This window comes from Aethalodelphis obliquidens, unplaced genomic scaffold (genome assembly GCF_003676395.1).
Source record: "Aethalodelphis obliquidens isolate GAN/ISIS:26980383/991018 unplaced genomic scaffold, ASM367639v1 scaffold101, whole genome shotgun sequence".
NCBI lineage: Eukaryota > Metazoa > Chordata > Mammalia > Artiodactyla > Delphinidae > Aethalodelphis > Aethalodelphis obliquidens.
This window is the reverse complement of record NW_020838045.1, coordinates 1,365,891-1,383,145: the sequence shown is the minus strand read 5'-3', so window position 1 is coordinate 1,383,145 and position 17,255 is coordinate 1,365,891. Positions and strand designations below refer to the sequence as shown.

At 35.0% G+C, this 17,255-nt stretch overlaps 1 pseudogene; it reads left to right on the top strand.

The window, feature by feature from the left end:
* The first annotated feature begins 11,401 nt into the window (after positions 1–11,401).
* LOC113614666 (uncharacterized) lies at positions 11,402–11,491 on the top strand (annotated as a pseudogene).
* Positions 11,492–17,255: the final 5,764 nt, after the last annotated feature.

The following is a 17,255-nucleotide window of genomic DNA, read 5'->3' as shown; positions in this document are numbered from 1 at the left end:
TAAAATTAACAATGGCATTTTTCACAGAACTAGAACAAAAAAATCTTAAAATTTGTATGAAGATACAAAAGACCCCAAATAGCCAAAGCAATCTTGAGAAAGAAAAACAGAGCCAGAGCAATCAGGCTCCCTGTCTTCAGACTATACTAAAAAGCTACAGTCATCAAAACAGTATGGTACTGGGACAAAAACAGAAATATAGAGCAATGGAACAGGACAGAAAGCCAGAAATAAACCCACGCACCTGTGATCAATTAATCTATGACAAAGGAGGCAAGACTATACAATGGAGAAAAGACAGTCACTTCAATAAATGGTGCTTGGAAAACTGGAGAGCTACATGTAAAAATATGAAATGAGAACATTCCTTAACACCATACACAAAAATAAACTCAAAATGGATTAAAGACCTAAATGTAAGGTGGGATACTATAAAACACTCAGAGGAAAATATAGGCAGAACATATTTGATATAAATTGAAGCAATATCTTTTTTGATCCACCTCCTAGAGTAATAAAAACAAAAATAAACAAATGGGACCTAATTAAAGTTAAAAGATTTTGCACAGCAAAGGAAACCATAAACAAAATGAAAAGATAACCCACACAATGGGAGAAAATATTTGCAAACGAAGCAACCAACAAGGGTTTAATCTCCAAAATTTACAAACAGCTCATGCAGCTCGATATCAAAAAAACAAACCATCCAATCAAAAAATGGGCAGAAGACCTAAATACACATTTCTCCAAAGAAGACATACAGATGCCCAAGAGGCACATGAAAAGATGCTCAACATTGCTAATTATTAGAGAAATGCAAATCAAAACTACAATGAGATATCACCTCATATCAGTCAGAATGGCCATTGTCAAAAAGCCTACAAACAATAAATGCTGGAGAGGGTGTGGAAAAAAGGGCAACCTCTTACACTGTTGGTGGGAATGTAAATTGGTACAGCCACTATGGAGAACAGTATGGAGGTTCCTTAAAAAACTAAAAATAGAGCTACCATATGATCCAGCAATCCCACTCCTGGGCATATATCAACAGAAACCCATGGTTTGAAAGGACACGTGTACCTCAATACTCACCGCAGCTCTGTTTACAATAGTCAACATGGAAACAACCTAAATATCCATCAACAGATGAATGGTTAAAGAAGATGTGGTACATATATACAATGGAATATTACTAAGCCATTAAAAAGAATGAAATAATGCCATTTGCAGCAACATGGATAGACCTGCAGACTATCATACTAAGTGAAGTAATTTAGATAAAGACAAATATCATATGATATCATTTATATGTAAAATATAAAAAGAATGCTACAAATGAATTTATTTACAAAACAGAAACAGACTCACAGACATAGATAACAAACTTAGAGTTACCAGGGGGAAGGGTGGGTGGGGAGGGATACATTGGGAGTTTGGGATTGACATGTACACACTGCTATATTTAAAACAAATAACCAACAAGGACCTACTGTACAGCACAGGGAACTCTGCTCAATACTCCTTAATAACCTAAACGGGAAAATAATTTGCAAAAGAATAGATACATGTATATGTATAACTGAAACACTCTGCTATACACCTGAAACTAACACATTGTTAATCAACTATACTCCAATGTGAAATAAAAATTTAAAAAAAAAATAAATTTTTTTTGAAAGTCCTAAAACCGACATTTGGGAACCGACATTTGGGAGATCTATTAAAAAAAGCTGGACTTGACATCTGGAAGCCCAAAAGTTAAGGTAACCAAAAGACAGGCTTTTGTAGTGTCTCACTCTTAATTTAAAACAACTGCCCCAAATTAGTAGGCATTTGATGAGTCTCAATCTTGGGAAAAAAAAAAAAGAGAAAATCGGAGGAAACAGAGACAACATATACAGAAAAAGAAAATTGAATATATTAATATCCACAGAGCACAAGATATTTCATCCAAAAATTAAAAACAGAATTCTATTAAAGTAGGAAAAAAGTTAGAGAACTTGATAATTACAAAGAGTTCTTCATAATAATAAGATATTAAGAATTAAAAATTAAACAGAAGGGCTGAAATATAAAGTTGAGAAAAATCTCACAAAAAATAGAATGAGACAGAGATGGAAAATACGATACTAAAAATAAAAAAATAGGTAAACAATTGACTCATTCTAACATATGACTAATTGCAGTACCAGAAACAGAGAATAGAGAAAACAGATGGAGGTAAATTATCAAAGAGTGAAATTTCCAAAACTGAATGATAAATCTCCAGATTTAAATGGCTCTCCAAGAGCCTAGAACATGAATGAAAGGGACTTGTGTCATGTCAAATCATTAGGAATGTTCAGGATTCCAGAAAAAAGAGAAAATCCTAAAAGCCTGCAGTAGAGGTCACACGTAAATTAATTGTAAATAAGTAAATATATTAAGAATATGAAACAAGAACAATCATGAATTCAGTAGAATTATTAGGGCATAAAATCTATGATCATTGAAATATGGAACACAATAGGTGTGTTTATGAGGTAGAACAACAAAGAGAATTACCTTTCCTGAAAACAGAAAGAATAGAGAGCATGTGCAAAAGAAAAGTTTAAAAATACAGAATACAGAATAGTAGCAACACATACCAGGAGAAGCAGAGGAAAATTTTTAGAGAGACAGAAAAGAGAGGAAGGGACGAGGGGAGGAGGAGGAGGGAAGCGGGAAGAAGTAAGGTAGAAAGGGAGAGAGAGATTTGAAGAAATAATAAAGATAAAATTGCCAAATTAAAGGTGAAATCATCCACAGATTATAAATACTACGCTTAGATTGTAAAGGTACATAAAAGGCCAAAGGAAAAAAGATAAATTCCAGGAAAAATGAAGATGAACTTCAAAGAACCAAGAACCAGATTGATATCTTAGTGTATTTGGATGTACAAAGACAAGAGAATGATGTGATATTTTTAAGGTACTGAAGAAAAAGATTTTTTCATCTAGATATATATAACCAGTCAAATTGAAATTCATATGTAAGAGTATAATACATCATTAGGCATTTTTTTAAATTAATTAATTTTTTAATATATTTATTTTTGGCTGCGCCGGGTCTTCGTTGCAGTGCGCGGTCTTTCTCTCGTCGTGGTGAGCAGGGGCTACTCTTCGTTCCGGTGCGTGGGCTTCTTTGTTGCGGAGCATGGGCTCTAAGCACACGGGCTTCAGTAGTTGTGGCACGCAGTCGTCAGTAGTTGTGGCTTGCGGGCTCTTGAGTGCAGGCTCAGTAGTTGTGCACACGGGCTTAGTTGCTCCGCGGCATGTGGGATCTTCCTGGACCAGGGCTCAAACCCATGTCTCCTGCATTGGCAGGTGGATTCTTAGCCACTGCGCCACCAGGGAAGTCCTCATTAGGCATTTTAAAAAAGCTATAGAAGGTTTGTTACAAAAAGTCCCACATTAAAGGGGGAAAAAAAAGTTTGGGAGATGCTAAAAGCCATATGGGACTTATCACAGTCCCTGACAAGAATAGGTTCTCTGTAAATGTTTGCTTAACTGATGTAAACTGAGGTGGTGTTAATGGAGAAAGCGTCCTGAGCAATTGGAAAGCTCTGGAATTGAAAGCATAGGGACAAAATAAAAAGTCCAGTCTAAAGGAGGCATCTTTGCAGGTTAAGGTCTTCTCATCCTCTAGTCCAATATGACTTTCTTTATTGATATACACAATGATTTACATTCCAGCCAGGGAAAATGTCTGTGAGATTTACAGAGAGGAATAAAAGGATATCAAATACCCAAGACACCAAAATCTCTTTTGCATCAAACACACAAAAACTGCTAACATATCAAAGGCATATGTTTTTATTAGTTCATAGGTGGAAAGCCATTCATGGAAACGAACTTTGCTTTTAAAAGGGATTGATAAAGGTCTGCCTACATTCTCAAAGAACTAATCACTTGTGGAAGAGCTACTACTCAAATGAATACAAAGATAAGTCCCTGAACAGAAAAGAAAGGGTCTAATTATCTCATCTGCCTACAGCTTATATTCATTCCTTCATATTATAACAATGTGTCTTCAGCTTTCTGAGGTCTGGAATCAATTAAGATAAACTTGGACTCTTTTTATAATGGGTTCTAGGGAATAATAGCTTATTTCCTTTCTTCCTAATAGTGAATATATGAAGAAACGTAAATTTTCCCAACCGTCTTAATGAGTAATCTTTTTATTATTTTATTTTTATAAACCTTGAAGATACAGTATTCATTGATCAGATTCCTTTCTTATATATGCATAAACTCAACTTGAATTAACTTAAGCAAAAAGGCTAACGCACAATTAGCCACTATGATAAAAATTAAAAATAGAACTATCATATGATCCAGCAATTTCCTTTGGGACTATATCCAAAGGAAACAAAAACATTAACTTTAAAAGATATCTGTACCCCCATGTTCATGCCAGCATTATTTACAATAGCCAAGACATGGAAGCAACCTAACTGTCCATTAATGGATGAATGGATATGAAGTTCTGGTATGTGTGTGTGTACACACACACACACACACACACACACACGTATACATACTATGGAATATTATACAGCCATAAAAACGAAGAAATTCTACCATTTGCAACAACATGGATGGACTTTGAAGGCATTACATTAAGTGAAATAAGTCAGACAAAGACAAATACTGAATGATCTCAATTTATATGTGGCATCAAAAAAAACAAAAATAAAAACAACCAAACTTATAGAAAAAGAGATCAGACTTCTTGTTACCAGAGGTGGAGGGTGGGGGAGGAGGGGGAATAGGAGGAAAGTGGTCAAAAGGTACAAAATTCCAGTTATAAGATAAATACTAGGGATGTAATGTACAACAGGATGGCTATAATTAACACTGATGTATGATGTATGGGAAAGTTGTTCAGAGAGTAAATCCTAAGGGTTCTTATCAAAAGGAGAAAAAATTTATTTTTTCTTTTGTTTTCTTTTTATTTTATCTATATGAGAAGATGGATATTAGCTGAACCTATTGTGGTAATCATTTCACAATACGTGTAAATCAAACCATCAGGCTGTATGCCTTAAAATTATAAACTGATGATGTCAATTATTTTTCCATAAAACTGGCAAAATATTTTACAAAAGTAAAGTTGCACTTAATGTAAAGTTTTATTTAAAATAAGGTTCAAGACTGTGATAACAGAGAATTAACCCAAGTATGGGGCCCTGCTAAGTGAAATGCCTTGTGCAACTGCACAGGCTATACACCCAAGAAGCTGGCTCTGCTTCTCCTTGAGGCAAAGGTGCTTCAAGGAGATGTGATATCACTGAAATCTACTGTCCATGCCTGGCTTCCCTGGATCCATGGAGGGGGGCAATTACCTTAACCTTCTCCCCTTCCTGTAATAGCATCATTATTTAGAAAACTTTGCAGGCAATCCAGTTCAATTCTGTGCTTGCCTGAATATGTTCTAAAAAGGCCAGATCCAGGATTTCTGACTCTTAAGTTTCCAAAGGCCACTGTCTTATGAGACAAGTCTTCCAGTTTTGTATGATTGTACTCTTGCCTCCTGAAAAATCTTTACCAAATTTACTAAGTATGTTCTGTTTTAAACATCTGTTACCCTAACACTTATGTTTAATATAATTCATAGTTCCTGTAGCACCTTTTGCTTTGAGATTACTAATGTTCACTAACCGCAAATATTTGGATGTCACAGTACCTATTTGGCACCATCAATTTTACTGTTTCAGACAAAATTCAAATGTGTCTTCTTCTGGAGAAAGAGGCTTATAGTCAGTAAAAAAAAAAAAAAAACACACCTTTAAATTTTCATGGGTCATCATTTTGGTCCACGTCTTGGCTTATTAAAGTTGTGATTATTTTTAGGAGTTTTTAACATTTATTTATTTTCTTTGGCCGAGCCACGTGGCTTGTGGGATCTTAGTTCCCCAACCAGCGATTGAACCTGGGCCCTTGGCAATGAAAGCACGACGTCCTACCTAACCACTGGACTGCCAGGAAATTCCCTTAAGGTTGTTTTGATGTCCTAGTACTACTATGGTAGTATTGTCCACTCTGTGACTCTCCAACTCTAGAAAGAAATTTTGTCTTTTTTGTTTGGTTTCACTTTTTATTAGTTTGAAATAGGCATCTTAAGTTTCACCACTCAGGTGCCTCCATCTCTAGGTTATCCTCTGGGAGGCATAGAGAAATGAGTCTCTTCAGATTCAAACAAAGCTACATTCGCCCTCTCTCTTCCTTCTGACAACCACATTATGTGCTATCAGAGGTTCTAAAGCAATATTTACTACTCTTCCAAATTTATTCTCATCAGAGTCCACTTTATCCTATATATTTGAAAGGATTTCTGAGAGTTTACAGTTATTTCTGTGTACCATTTAAAAAATATGATCATAACTGTTGTCTCAAAATGAGTAACTGCCAATACCAGGAGTTGAAATTGGTCCACGATGCATAAAAATGCAGTATAAGAACTCTTAATAAGCCTGAATGAGGTCCTCATACATGATGTACAAGAGCCTCCAATCCACAAACTCAGAAGCATCAAAACATAGCAAATTCCTTAATATCTCTTGTATCAACAAAATTGTAACTCTTAGTTAAGACTCAATCTCATCACATTTGAGAGAAATATTCAGCCTCTGTCATTATTACTCTCCTTCTCTAAGTGAAATGTTCAATAGCCTTGGGGTCTTGTACAGCAACAAGGTATAGTCAGCCTCTTCTTTCCACATAGCTTATCTTTGAGGTGCTCATTTCCCAACTCCGTAAGCTGCCTCAGGTCCAAAAGTTCTGCAGCTTTCCTGCCATGTTTGGTACACATCTTTCCCCAAGACTATATGCGTAAAATTTAGAAAGCATGGTTCAACTTCTTCAACAAACATGAGAAAACCATATCAATATGATGGGGAAGAATACATTACTGTTATTTTGCCTTCAACAGCATTACTGTTTCCCATGACTCTTCATAGCAGAATCAAACTAAAATGAGTCACTGCACACTAACTTTTACAACACCCTTTTCACCTGAACTCTAACCCCATGCTTGCTATTTCCTCATTATCCTGATACTCTGAATATACTGCTTTTATTTGCTAAAATAGAACACCTGGATACCTCAGGAACCTTAAGAGCCCACACAAGGCACATCAACTTATGACTCCTGCTATCCATTTTCCATTACTCCATTCTTTCTACAGGCCAACTTTGGTCATTGGTTCACATGGAACAATCATGAGAACCACCTGAAACGTGCTAACATGTGGCAGGGCCTTACACTGGGCAAACCTGAGAAAACACTTAATCTAGCTCAAAGGAGAGGATAAGCCCTTCTAGTCTAGGCTTCTTTGACTGAGACTCCGTGTTGAGATAGGTCTATGGTAGAAGGGACTTTAAATGAATTTTTCATCTCCTCCTCCTCTTCTTCCTTACTCTAACAAACTTTTTTGAACACTTATTCTTTTTCAGATACCACTGAACATGACTTTAGTTGGATTATCTTATCTCAGAATGATATCAAATCTATGCAAAAGGCATTATAATTTCCTCCATTTTTCAGATGAAGAAGAAAGGCACTGATAGGTCAAGTAGCTTATATAGGAAAAGGTGGGTCTGAGATTCACTTAAAAAGTCAAGCACAAGTTGATGTTGTCTGTCTGCACAGCGTTTTAAATTATAAATCTAATTACATATATTAATTACATATATATATGCTTATTGTAAAAATCCAAACAATGTACAAAAGAGTAAAGAGGCAGGTGAAAATTCCCCCAACTCTGATAGTCCGACAGAAAACTGTTAGCACGAGGATGAATATCATTCTTGATGTGCTCATGCATATATATACGCATAGAAATAGCTGTCTAAAATATATTTGTATAATTCAGATATATAGTAGATATATTGCTATCAACATCATATCAAAATCATATTCTGTTCTATTATCTCCCTTTTCACTCTCTAATATGTGTAGCTGCATAGTAATTCAACGTATGGGTATACTATAATTCTTATCATATTGCATTATAATTTTATGATGTATGTGCCCTCCTCACAAGACAAGTATTTATTGAGAACAGAGAATTCTAGACGTATTTGTTTTTAATAGATCTGTTTTTTTAATAGCTCCCCCAGAATGAACACAGCACCTAGTAGATGGAAAAATATTTGAATGGATGGATGGACAGAAAGTAAGATGAGAAGTATGGTGGATGTCTAAAGAAACAAAGAACTATTGGGTTATTATTGACACAGTTCATGTGAGAAGAGTAAAGTAATAAGAGCCTAAAGTAGGGTATCAAACATAGTAATGGAAGGAGGTGAAGGGTCAATAAAGCTATTTTGAATCGCTATTTTTTGCTTTTAAAAACATTTATCTCAAATTTTTAATAACATGGCTTTAAAGTAACTAAATAGTACACTGGTTTCCTGTGGGTTACTGACTTTTATATTTTATCTTCAAATTTTGACTTACTATTGAATTTTGTCAGGGTTTCATTTGTATATTGGATAATTATATTACGTATTCCTTTGACTACCTTTCCCACCATGATTCTAAGTTTAATTGTGTGGTGACTCACCAACATTGATTCTTGCAGGAGTTTGTTCATCATCCAGCACAATGTTCCTCATAGGTTCTAGAAATAATTGCTACAGAAAAATAATTCGTTTGAGCAAAACCTTTACTCCATTTCTTATTCCAAAGAAACATTCTATGATTGAAGAATAATAATGATAATAATTTATTGAGTGTCTACAATGTCATACACAGCAGTAAGTGATATATACAAGTATTATTTTAAAAATAATTTAATCCTCACAACTATGAGGAAGTTAATAAAGTGACAAAGTGGCCAGGTCATCGTATAAAACCGGTTCAATATGACCTCAAAGCTTATTCTTTCCTTTCCTGGGAGGAAATATTACTCTATAGCCTCTTTTTATGACCATCTTCCTCAAATCTGTAGGTTTCTGACCTTCATTTAAAACTTTAGCTTAGTTCTGTTTCCCTGGTCAGGTAACTTGTAGAGTGGCAATGATCAGACAAAACATAAAAGGTCTTTCCTCTACTTAAGTCTACTTCACTGTGTGGGTTCACTGCTCTCCTGCTTGCCTGTAAGGGGGCCTAATCCTGTCTCATTTCTTGAACAAATATGTGCTTACTGGCCAGAGTATTGAGTCTCTATACATCCCTCACTTTTTCCTTCAGGCTGTCCTCAGCCTGCTTTGGAATTGAGTCCACAGTGTTTGGTAACTGAACTAGCAAGGATGTCCCTAATTCCCTTACTTTAACAAACATCTAGAAAGTAAATCTGATTTTATCTTCCACCATACACATCAGTATTGTGTCCACTTTCGGTGGGGTGACTGAAAGGCCCACTAAAATGTGGTCACTACCAACTTCTCACCTTTTTCTCCACTTGTACAGTCCTCCTGCATAGTAGCTGAATTTCCTAATCAGCCAACACCCTTTCTGAAGTCTGATTTGCACACGTGGCTCCCCACAACTTGATTTTCTTTTACCTACAAAGTGTCTCCTTGGTGAATGCCAACTCATTTCAAAATATTTCATCTTTGGGAATGTTGTCTGACATGTTTAGGTAGAGTTGAATACCTCAGGGAACAAACCTCTACTTGACGTCAGACTTCAGTTGACATGAGTCACATCTGAAGACTGCTACATCACCCCTTGGAATGAGTTTCCCAGCAGTCCTACCTGCTCCCCACTGCAGAGCAATGATTTTGTGCCAGCTCTATCTCTTTAAGAGAGTGATTGTCAAACCTTGCCCCAAATACTGGAAACCATCAAGGCCAGAAGGCAATGGGATTACATATTCAAAGTGCTAAAAGAAAAAGACTGTCAACCAAGAGTCCTATATTTGGCAAAACTATTCTTCAGAAATGAAGAAGAAATTACAACATTCCCAGATAAACAACAACTAAGAGAATTAGTCACTAGGAGACCTACCCTATAAGAAATACTAAAGAGAGTCCTTCAGGCTGAAATGAAAGAACACCAGAGAGTAACTCAATTCCACATGATGTGTTGATTAAAGGGTACACAGTTTTACTTACGCTCATAAAGAAAAAAAAATGACAGGGAGAAAAATTTTAGAAGTGATAGTTCAGTTTATGGTATTGTATATGGTGATGGTTTCACAGGTGTATGTTTATCTTCAGACTCATCAAGATGTATATATTAAACATGTGCAGCCTTTGTGTATGTCAATCATACCTCAATACAAAAATAAAAAGCACAAGGTAAATCAGTAAATATAAAAGACAGTATAAATGTATTTTTCTTAATAACTTTTCTTCTCCTATATGGTTTAAAAGACAACAGCATAAAGCAATAATTATAAAATTGTATCAATGAATTTGGAAGGTATAGTAAATATAGTGTATAACATATGCATAGTATATAATGCATAATAAAGGTGTAATTTGTATGACAATAACAGTATGAAGGAGGAGGTGGGAAAGGAGCTATATTGGAGCAAAGTATACTATTGAAATTAAGTTAGTATTAATCTGAATTAGGTTGTTTTAAATTATGATGCTAATTTTAATCCGCAGGGCAACCAGCAAGAAAATAACTCAAAGCAATATTGTACTGCTAAAGGCTAGATTGTACTATCTGGAGAATAAAAAAGATTATTGACTACAGCTGAAAGCAGAAAGAGAACTATTCTTTCTATATATGTAATTTCTTAATTTGTAAAATATTGTGGCTTTAACTCTACATGAATTAGGTAGCATCTACACAGTAGAAAAACATCTAGGTTAATTGTTAATTTAGTCAAATAACAGTTAAAAACCACAATATACTGCCCCAAAGTAACAGAGTCATTTTATTTCACAGACCTGTTCTGTTGTTTACGCATATACAGTTGACCCTTGAACGACATGGATTTGAAATGTGCAGGTCCATTACATGCAGATTTTCTGCAGTAAATACAGTCAGCCCTCCATATCTGCAGGTTCTGCACCTGGGCAGATGCAGAATCCATGGATACAGAGGGCTGACTATGGAACTTGAGCATCCAGGGATTTGGTATCCATAGTGGGTCCTTGGAACCAGTACCCTGCGGACTAATAGACAACTGTAGTCACATTCCTGATCAATTATGTCCCTCATGATTTATTTTGTTTAAGCATTTCCAGTGGCTGCAAATTACCTCTTAGTCTAGAATATATATTTGTATTACAAAAAGGGAGTACTTGACTCTGATGATGTAATCTCTTTCTGAAGTGTTTTATAAGATTAATAGAAGAGAATACTGAGCCATATGTGGGCTATATTGATAAGGTTCATGTGCAAATGAAATAATGTTAAGGCAAAAAATTAAAAAGCTGGACACACAGAGTGGCTATCATCAAAAAGTCTACAACTAGAGCTCGCTTCAGCAGCACATATACTAAAATTGGAATGATACAGAGAAGATTAGCATGGCACACAAATTCGTGAAGCATTCCGTATTTTTAGACCTAAATTTAAGACCGGACACTATAAACCGCTTAGAGGAAAACAAAGGAAGAACACTCTTTGACATAAATCACAGCAAGATCTTTTTTGACCCACCTTCTAGAGTAATGGAAATAAAAACAAAAATAAACAAATGGGACCTAATGGAACTTAAAAGCTTTTGCACAGCAAAGGAAACCATAAACAAGATGAAAATTCAACCCTCAGAATGGGAGAAAACATTTGCAAATGAATCATTGGACAAAGGATTAATCTCCAAAATATACAAACAGCTCATGCAGCACAATATCAAAAAATCCAAACAACCCAATCAAAAAATGGGCAGAAGACCTAAATAGACATTTCTCCAAAGAAGACATAAAGATCGCCAAGAAGCACATGAAAAGCTGCTCAACGTTGCGAATTATTAGAGAAATGCAAATCAAAACTACAATGAGGTATCACTTCACACTGGTCAGAATGGCCATCATCACAAAATCTACAAACAATAAATGCTGGAGAGGGTGCGGAGAAAAGGGAACCCTCTTGCACTGTTGGTGGCAATGTAAATTGATATAGCCACTATGGAGAACAGTATGGAGGTTCCTTAAAAAACTAAAAATAGAATTACCATATGACCCATCAATCCCACTACTGGGCATACACCCAGAGAAAACCATAATTCAAAAAGACACATGCACCCCAATGTTCACTGCAGCACTATTTACAGTAACCAGGACGTGGAAGCAACCTAAATGTCCATCAACAGAGGAATGGATAAAGAAGATGTGGTACATGTATACAATGGAATATTACTCAGCCAGAAAAAAGAACAGCAACATGGATGGACCTAGAGATTATCATACTAAGCGAAGTTAAGTCACACAAAGACAATTATTATATCACTTACATATGGACTCTAAAAAATAATGCATATGAATCAATATACAAAACAGAAACAGACTCACACACATAGAAGAAAAACTTATGGTTACCAAAGGGGAAAGGAGGGGGGAGGAGGATAAATTAGAAGTAGGGGATTAACAGGTACACACTACTATATATAAAACAGATAAACAACAAGGATTTACTGCATAATATTTTTAATATCCTTTAATAACCTATAATGGAAAGTAATCTGAAAAAATATATATAATTGAAAATAATCTAAAAATATATATATAACTGAATCACTGCTGTACACCTAAAACTAACACAATATTATAAATCAACTATATTTCAATTAAACAAAAGCTGGACACAAAATGAAATGTGTACATTAATAACAATTATGTAAAAGTACTGTACATATTAGTGAAAAAATAAATGAACTCAGAGGGTAAAAATAAACACTAAGGGAACTCTAGATTCATATGACTAAAAAACTGTGAGTGAGAGTTTGATTATTATAGAAAAAGGAACAAAGCCATTTTGGACAGAAGGAAAATGATAAGAAAGTGAGGGTAGAAAGAAGAAAACAAAAAACATGTAAAATTTCAAATAAACAACGTAACCTTCCATCTAAAGGAATCAGAAAAAGAAGAACAAAGAAAGCCCTAATTCAGCAGAAGGAAGGAAATAATAAAGGTCATAGAGGAAAGAAAGAAAATAGAGAACAAAAAAAAAAAGAAAAAAGAAAAAGAAATCAATGAAACCAAGAGCTGGTTCTTTGAAAAGATAAGCAAAATTGACAAACCTTTAGCCAGACTCATCAAGAAGAAAGTTTATCTTATTATAAACAAAATAAGAAATGAAAGAGGAAAAATAACAACTGATACCACAGAGATACAATTAATCAACTATGAACAGTTATATGCCAACAAAATGGATAACCTAGAAGGGACAAATTTCTAGAAAAATACAACCTTCCAGGACTGAATCAGGAAGAAATACACAATCTGAACAGACTGATCACTAGTAGTGAAACTGAATTTGTAATTAAAAAAAAACTCCCAGCAAACAAAAGTCCAGGAATGTATGGCTTCAGAGGGGAATTCTACCAAACATATAAAGAATAGCTAATACCTATCCTTCTCAAACTGTTCCGAAAAACTGAAGAGGATGGAATACTCCGATATTCATTCTACAAGGCCACCATTACTCTGATATCAAACGCAGACAGATACTACAAAAAAATAAAATTATAAGCCAACATCTTTGATGAATGTGGATGTAAAAATCCTCAACAAAATATTAGCAAACAGAATCCAATAATACATAGAAAGGATCACACACCATGATCAAGTGGGATTTATTCCAGGGATACAAGGATGGTTCAATATTCATAAATCAATGTGATACACCACATTAACAGAAGGGATAAAAATCACATGATCATCTGAATGGATGCAGAAAAAGCATGTGACAAAATCCAACTTACATTCATGATAAAAACTTTCATCAAGGTGGGTATAGAAGGAACATATCTCAAGATAAAGACCATTTTTGACAAACCCACAGCTAACATCATACTCAACAGTGAAAAGGTGAAAGCTTTTCCTCTAAAATCAGGAACAAGACACGGATGCCTACTCTCACCACTTCTATTTAACATAGTACTGGAAGTCCTAGCTAAAGCAATCAAACAAGAAAAAGAAATAAAAGGTATCCAAAATGGAAGGGAAGAAGTAAAACTATCACTATTAGCAGATGACATGATACTATAGAAAGAAAACCTTAAAGTCTCCACCAAAAAACTGTTAGAATAAATGAATTCAGAAAAGTTGCAGTATACAAGATTAATACATACAAATCTGCTGCTTTTCCATACACCAATAATGAACTATCAGAAAGAGAAATTAAGGAAATAATTCCATTTACAATCACATCAAAAGGAATAAAACACCTAGGAATAAACTTAAATAAGGAGGTGAAAGACCTATACTCTGAAAACTATAAAACATTAATGAAAGAATTTGAAAATGATACAACAAAATGGAAAGATATCCCATGTTCTTGGATTGGAAGAATATTGTTAAAATGTCCATACTACCCAAAGCAATCTACAGATTTAATGCAATCCCTATCAAAATACGCATGACATTTTTCACATAACTAGAACAAATAATCCTAAAATTTATATCGAACTATGAAAGACCCCGAACGGCCAAAACAATCTTAAGAAAAAAGAACAAAGCCAGAGGTATTGTGCTTCCTGACTTCAGGTTATACTACAAAGCCACAATGATCAAAACATCATGATACTGGCACAAAAATAGACACAGAGATCAATGGAACAGTATAGAGAGCCCAGAAATAAGCCCACCTGTTTATGATCAATTAATCTTCAACAAAGGAGGCAAGAATATACAATGGAGAAAAGACAGTCTCTTCAATAAGTGGTGCTGGAAAAACTGGACAGGTACAAGTAAAAGAATGAGATTAGAACATTTCCTCATGCCATAAACAAAAATAAACTCAATATGGATCAAGGACCTAAATGTAAGACCTGAAACCATAAAACTCCTAGAAGAGAACATAGGCAGAACACTCTTTGACATAAATCGTAGCAATATTTTTTTTTGATCTGTCTTCTAAGGCAAAGGAAATGAAAGCAAAAATAAACAAACAGGATCTAATTAAACTTAAAAACAAATGTTGGTGAGGATGTGGAGAAAAGTGAACTCTAGCACACTACTGGAGGGAATGTAAACTGGTTCACCCACTATGTAAAACAGTATGGAGATTCCTCAAAAAACTGAAAATAGAACTACCATATAATCCAGCAATTCCAAGGCTGCGTATACATCCAAAGAAAACAAGAACACTAATTAAAAAAGATACATGCACCTCAATGTTCATAGCAACATTATTTACAATAGCCAATTATGGAAGCAATCCAAGTGCCCATCAACAGTCTCCCACTAATGTGTAGCATGAGGGCTGGGTGGACGTGTATGCTCAGTTTCTCACTGGACCCCACCGACACCACCCTGACAAAAGTGGGGCACTGACTCACACTGCCTCATGAGAGATGGGTGTAGTATAAGTTCAGCTTCCCCCTTAAACTCTAATGACTCCTTCCTGGCTAAAGTTGGGCCACGGAGACTTTGAAGTTGTTGTCTTATCCTAGGCTATTCTGATTCTAACTGCATTACCTTATTAGATGTCAATCTCCTAAGCAGAGAAAACCAAGAGAGATACGATTTCCAATTAGGAAATGAAAAAACTAAACGAAGTAAAATTACTTTCAGCTTTCAAGAAACATTTTACCTAACAAATCTTTATTAATTATCCACTATACACAATGCAGTTTTCATTAACTGGTTTTACTCAATTTATGAGTTTATTTTTCATCACATACAAGGAAGATGAAATTAATTTCCTAACTTCACATGGGTCCACCTCATGTGTTAGAATAAAAGTTGATTAATAGAATAATACAACATGAATAATAAAACATGAGTAAAAATTGAGATATTTTATCATTTCAAATGTACTGACTTGCCAAATATATGATATAGATTAGTTATCGCATGTTTCAAGTTTTCTGTCTACTCTTATTCATTGAACTTACTATATAGATATTTTTGAAATGAATAAATTATGTACTTATAAGAACTGAATTTTTTTGGTTATATTGTATACCTTTGAGCCTAAGTCTTTTTATTTATTTATTTTCTGACTTAGAGGAGAAATAATATACCTCCAACCTTAGAAAAGATGATCTTCCTTTTATATACTTCCCAATCCTAAGCAATTTGCTTTTGTAGCAGAACTGGCTAGTACAAAAGATATTTGAACAACTCCTCCTATCTTATTCTAGGTTCATAGCTTTTTGGATGGGACTGATATGAGTGCAGATTTCCCCAGCCCTGACATATGAGACGTTTTCCTATTGCTAAACTTTAGTCAAAAGGTACCAGTGATTTGTGGGGCTAACTGACCTACATATCTAACATTGATTTAATTAAATTCAATCCTGCTAATGACTCTGTTATGTGGATCAACCCTAGAAAAATAATTGCACGGGATCAGCATATTTACTTTTCTCTACTCTTCTCCTGCTTTCTATTCCTTTCCAGCACCCCTTCCTCACCCCAAGGGACCACTGTTCTCTCAATGTTTTATGACAGTAAATGGAAAAAGCACTGGCTGGAGTCAGAAGTCTTAGGGATTAGTTCTGGACTTGTGCTTAACTAGGTGTGTGAGTCTTAACTAAGCCTCAATTTTATCATCTGTAAAATGCACTGTTTGGACTAGATGATGTTTCATTTTCCTTCTAATCCTAAATGTCCTTCTAATATTAAGTTTCTAGAACTGTAATTTATTTAAAGTGGAAAATAGACAAAACTAAATCATACTAAGTTTTTATTGTTTTAATGTACCACTCTTTCTAAAATAATCTGCATTAAAATAGGCTTGGAAAAGGCCATGTTTATAATAAAGAAACATTTCATCACAGAATTTTAGGCAATGCTATTTAGGATGATATTTTGGGGTTACAGGAGCTCTCATACCTCATATAGACTGTGTCCATCATCTACATGAAAGGACAAGATTATTCAGGCCAAATGTTAGAGACACATGGGTTAGAAACACATGGGAGCCTTGCCAGTACAGAGTGGTATTGTACCTGTTTGTGTTAATTTGAGAAAAATGGGACTCATCCCACCTTCCATCAGCCACATGTCCATTCTCCTCTCTGTCACATCCAACCTTCCAAGCATGAGCAGGGTCTACACATGAGCCCTTAACCACTTTATTCCCTATGGAGAAACCAGATAATTCATTTTTTAACACTTTGCCTTAGAGTCCTCCACTAAGTCCCAATAATGGAATCA